We start from the raw sequence: 4,637 nt of genomic DNA, 5'->3' as shown, positions 1-4,637 counted from the left end.
CATTATTTAAAAGCTTCACTTTAAAAAGAATTGGCACTTAAGGAGGTCATGTGATCTCTCCCCCCAAATCTCACAGGGAGGAAGTGGCTGAAAGTAGACTTAGTTCTGGACCCAAGTCATTCATCTTTTCATTAATTAAGTAGCGACTGAGTATCAGTAGCTGCCAGACAGGGTGCTGAGGCCTGTGAATTTAGTGAAGAGCAGAACAGATTGGACTTTGCTTTCAGGGAGTTTAGACTCTACTGGAGAGACAGATATTTGAAAAGCAATTGTAATGCTTATCATTACAAATTATGTATCATGCTGTGACTAAGAGGAGCTGCCAGGTGCTGTGGCTTATGCCTGTAATCCCAGCACTTCGGGAGGCTAAGGCAGGAGGATCGCTTGAGGCCAGGAGTTCAAGAACAGTCTAGGCAAAATAGGAAGTCCATGTCTCTACAAAAAATTAGCCAGGGCGTGGTGGCACATGCCTGTGGTCCCGGCTCTTTGGGAGGCTGAGGTGGAAGGATCGCTTGAGCCCAGGAGGTAAAGGCTAGAGTGAGAGGTGATCACGCCACTTTGCTCCATCCAGGCTGGGTGACAGAGCAAGACCCTGTCTGAAGAAAAAAAAAAAAAGTACCTAGTGCTATAAAGCATGTAACAGGGAAATCTGTCTTCACAAAGGTTCCCGGAAAAGCTTACCCTGAGACAGTTTGCACATGAATTCATCAGGGAGGTAAACTCAGACACGGGATGCGGAAGGGAGACGGGGAAGGGAGAGAGTCAAAGGAATGTCTGTAGGAGACTTTCTGCCATGGGCGGTGGAAGCTCTGCCCTGCTGGGGCTCCCCTGAGGGACCATGTGAAACACACTTAAGGAACGCTCCACAGTGAGGAGCGAGGTGCTTATCTCCAAATTCTGCTCATGGCTGAAGGAGGCTCTTAGGAGATCATGGATCTCACAGCACTTCCAACGTGCACCTGAGCCAGCTGGCTGCCCCACTGTAGCCACAGAGGACTCTCAGGCAGAGAGAGGCAGGTGTTAGAAAGATGGAGCTGTCAACCCATCGGGAACGGTCCACCAAGGTCCCAGAGAGCTAATAGCGTCTGCCCCACTAACCCAGGGTGGGGCAAAGGTACAGAAATTGGGCAGGAGTCTGAGAGCCAGGAGGGAGCAGAGGAGCTGACTTACAGGTGTGTGTGTGCACGGGACGCGGGGAGGAGGAGCGAGGGGGCTGAGTGGGCCAGGAGGAACTTGAACCATGCTGAGAATCATGTGAACTGCTGTGAACTGCTGTGATGGGGCTCACAACTCACAGAGGGATGGAAGCACCCCTCTCGCTGCAGTGTGGACAGTGATCCAGAGAGGATCGAAATACGAGAAGAGATTAGGCAGGAGATTCTTGCTGGGGTCCAGGTGAGAGAGGACGCTGGGGGTCAAGCGGGGTGGTGGTCGAGCTGAGGGGGGCAGGGTTAAAGTTAGCAGGAGTGCCACTCTCTGTCTGCCTTGCCTCATACCCTGCCACATCTTTGCCAAGGGGCATGGTGGCTCCTCGCTGGATTTTCTTTTTTTTTTTTTTTTTGAGATGAAATCTCGCTCTGTCGCCCAGGCTGGAGTGCGGTGGCACGATCTCGGCTCACTGCAACCTCCACCTCGCGGATTCAATCAATTCTCCTGCCTCAGCCTCCTGAGTAGCTGGGACTACAAACAGGCACCACCATGGCTTGCTAATTTTTGTATTTTTAGTAGAGACGGGGTTTCACCATGTTGATCAGGCTGGTCTAAAACTCCTGACCTCGTGATCCACCCACCTCGGCCTCCCAACGGATCTACTCTTACTGATCCCTCATCTCAAGAAAGGATGAGACAGTATAAGGAACACCTGAAAGAAGAAAGGGTATGTGTCAGAGGTGAATCAATTTGAGCTCATGGAAAGTAGTGGTAAAAATGGACTCAGGTGAGCTTAAGTATGAAAGGCATTCATTGGGAGGCTAACAGAACTCATCAAACCTGATGGCTTAGGAAATGGACAGGAACCAAGATGGCTCCAGATGGTCAGGGAGCAGGAATCCCCTGTTCTTTCATTCCCCAAACATTTACTGTGTGCCCACTAGGTGCCAAGCAACAGCACATCCACAGATTTCAGAAGAGCCAGTGGGATAAGAACATATGAAGGTGAAAGAGGGCCGCGGGGCCACACAGGGCATGGGAGGTTCTGTATCAGATGCAGGGGACAGAAGTCCTTTCCAATGATGCCATCAGAGGAGATTCCTGAATGCAGAGAAGGTGTAGCCTTGCAAATCTCTGTGGAGCGAGCATCCCCAGTAAAAGAATGGGGGCTGGAACAAGCTCTGTCTGTCATGGGATCAGTTAGACCCATGTGGCTACTGCCAAGTGAGCAGGCCACAGTGAGGGCTGTGGACTTCAAGTGAATGGTGAGCCACGGAAAGGATGTGAACAGGGGGATAACCATAACCCGATTTGACTTACATGCTGAAAGAATCCTTCTCCCCTCCCCCTCCCCCCCTCCTCCTCCCCCTCCTCTTTCTTCTTTTTCTTCTTCGACAAATGGGATCTAACTAAAGAGCTTCTGCAGGGCAAAAAAAAAAAAAAAACTATCAATAGAGTGAACTGGCAACCAACAGAATGGGAAAACATTTTTGCAAGCTCGCTCTGTTGCCAGGCTGGAGTACAATGTTTCTATCTCTGCTCACTGCAACCTCCACCTCCCCGGTTCAAGTGATTCTCCTACCTCAGCCTCCCCAGTAGCTGGGACTATAGGTGTGCGCCACCACACCCAACTAATTTTTGTGTTTTTGGTAGAGACGGGGTTTCACCATGTTGGCCAGGATGGTCTTTATATATATCTTGACCTCATGGTCCACCCGCCTCGCCTCCCGAAGTGCTGGGATAACAGGCTTGAGCCACCGCACCCAGCCTTTTTTTTTTTTTGAAATGGGTTTGGTTCTTTTGCCCAGTCTGAAGTACAGTGGCTCAATCATGGCTCACTGCGACCTCCGCCTCCCCAGGCTCAAGTCATCCTCTGACCTCAGCCTCCTGAGTAGCTAGTACTACAGGTGTACGCCATCACATCTAGCTAATTTTTGCATTTTTGCAGAGATGGTGTTTCACCACGTTGCCCAAGCTGGACTTGAATTTCTGGGGTCAAGCAATCTGCCCACCTCAGCCTCCCAAAGTGCTGGGACTGCATGTGTGAGCCACGCTCCCCACCAACATGCTGAAGGAATTCTCTGACCTCCACTTGTGGAACATAGAGTAGAGAAGCACTCAGGAGAGAGCCAAGGTAAGAGGCATCCAGGTGGGGGTCTCAGCAGCAGGTGACAGGAGTTGAGGGAGCTTTTCCAGCAGGGAGTAAGAAATAACCAGACCCTAGATATTCTTTGGAGGTGGAATTGACAGTACAGTACTAGTGGGTTAGATAAAGTACGAAGAGAAAGAGAGGTTTAAGAATTCTCAGGCTCAGGTGGAGGTTGTGGTGAGCCGAGATCACACCATTGTGCTCTGGCGTGGGCAACAAGAGCGAAACACCGTCTCAAAAAAAAAAGAATTCCCAGGCTTGTAGGGCACAGGGGCTCACACCTGTAATCCCAGCACTTTGGGAGGCTGAGGCTGGCAGATCATGAGGTCAGGAGTTCAAGACCAGCCTGGCCAATATGGTGAAACTCTGTCTCTACTAAAGATACAAAAAATTAGCCGGGGGGTGGTGGCACGTGCCTGTAATCCCAGCTACTTGGGAGGGCTCAGGCTGCCCCCTCTCAGGACAAAGATTCTCAGAGAATGCCCCGGATGAAGTTCAGTGTATTGTTAAAAATGAAGTGGGATGTGAGATGACCAAAAAATGAGTGAGACTCCACTAGAAGGTAACTCTGAGACTTGTGTGATCTGCAAGTGTGTTGAAGGGCAGTTGGGTCGACCAGGAGCCAGTGTGGGCCATGGGCTGTAAGGGCAGGGCTGGGGCTGGGGGCATTGAGCGGAACATCCAAGAAGATGTGTTTTGATTTAGTACATGGCAGAAACTCCCAGCCCCTTGCAAGATCCCATAGGCCAGTGGGATGCAGCCATTCCCCGATATTGGCTACATTTGAGCATCAGCAGGTCAAGCACTTGGGATGCAGAAGCAAGCTAAGCATGGTGGGCAGTTGAACCAGGTGAGGGGCTCAAAGTATTTGCACTGAGCACTGCCATCAGGAGAGTATTTTAAGGATGCGTTGTGCGCACGTGTGTGTGTGTGTGTTTATGCAAATGTATATTACGTTCTACCCTCATAATAATAGATATGCCTACAAGAAACCAACACAAAATACACTTTTAAAAGAATGAGTGGCTGAGCACAGTGGCTCACGCCTGTAATCCCAGCACTTTGGGAGGCCGAGGCAGGTGGATCATGAGGTCAGGAGTTCAAGACCAGCCTGACCAACATGGTGAAACCCTGTCTCTACTAAAAATAACAAAAATTAGCCAGGCATGGTGGTGCGTACCTGTAATGTCAGCTACTCAGGAGGCTGAGGCAGGAGAATCACTTGAATCCAGGAGGCAGAGGTTGCAGTGAGCCAAGACTGCAGCCTGGGTGACAGAGTGAGATTCCATCTCAAAAAAAAAAAAAAAAAAAAGAATGAGCAATAAATGAAATAAATAAA

The sequence above is a fragment of the Cebus imitator genome, unplaced genomic scaffold (assembly GCF_001604975.1).
Source record: "Cebus imitator isolate Cc_AM_T3 unplaced genomic scaffold, Cebus_imitator-1.0 Scaffold19, whole genome shotgun sequence".
Taxonomy (NCBI): Eukaryota; Metazoa; Chordata; class Mammalia; order Primates; family Cebidae; genus Cebus; species Cebus imitator.
The sequence above is the reverse complement of the archived record's forward strand: the minus strand, read 5'-3'. Positions refer to the sequence as shown.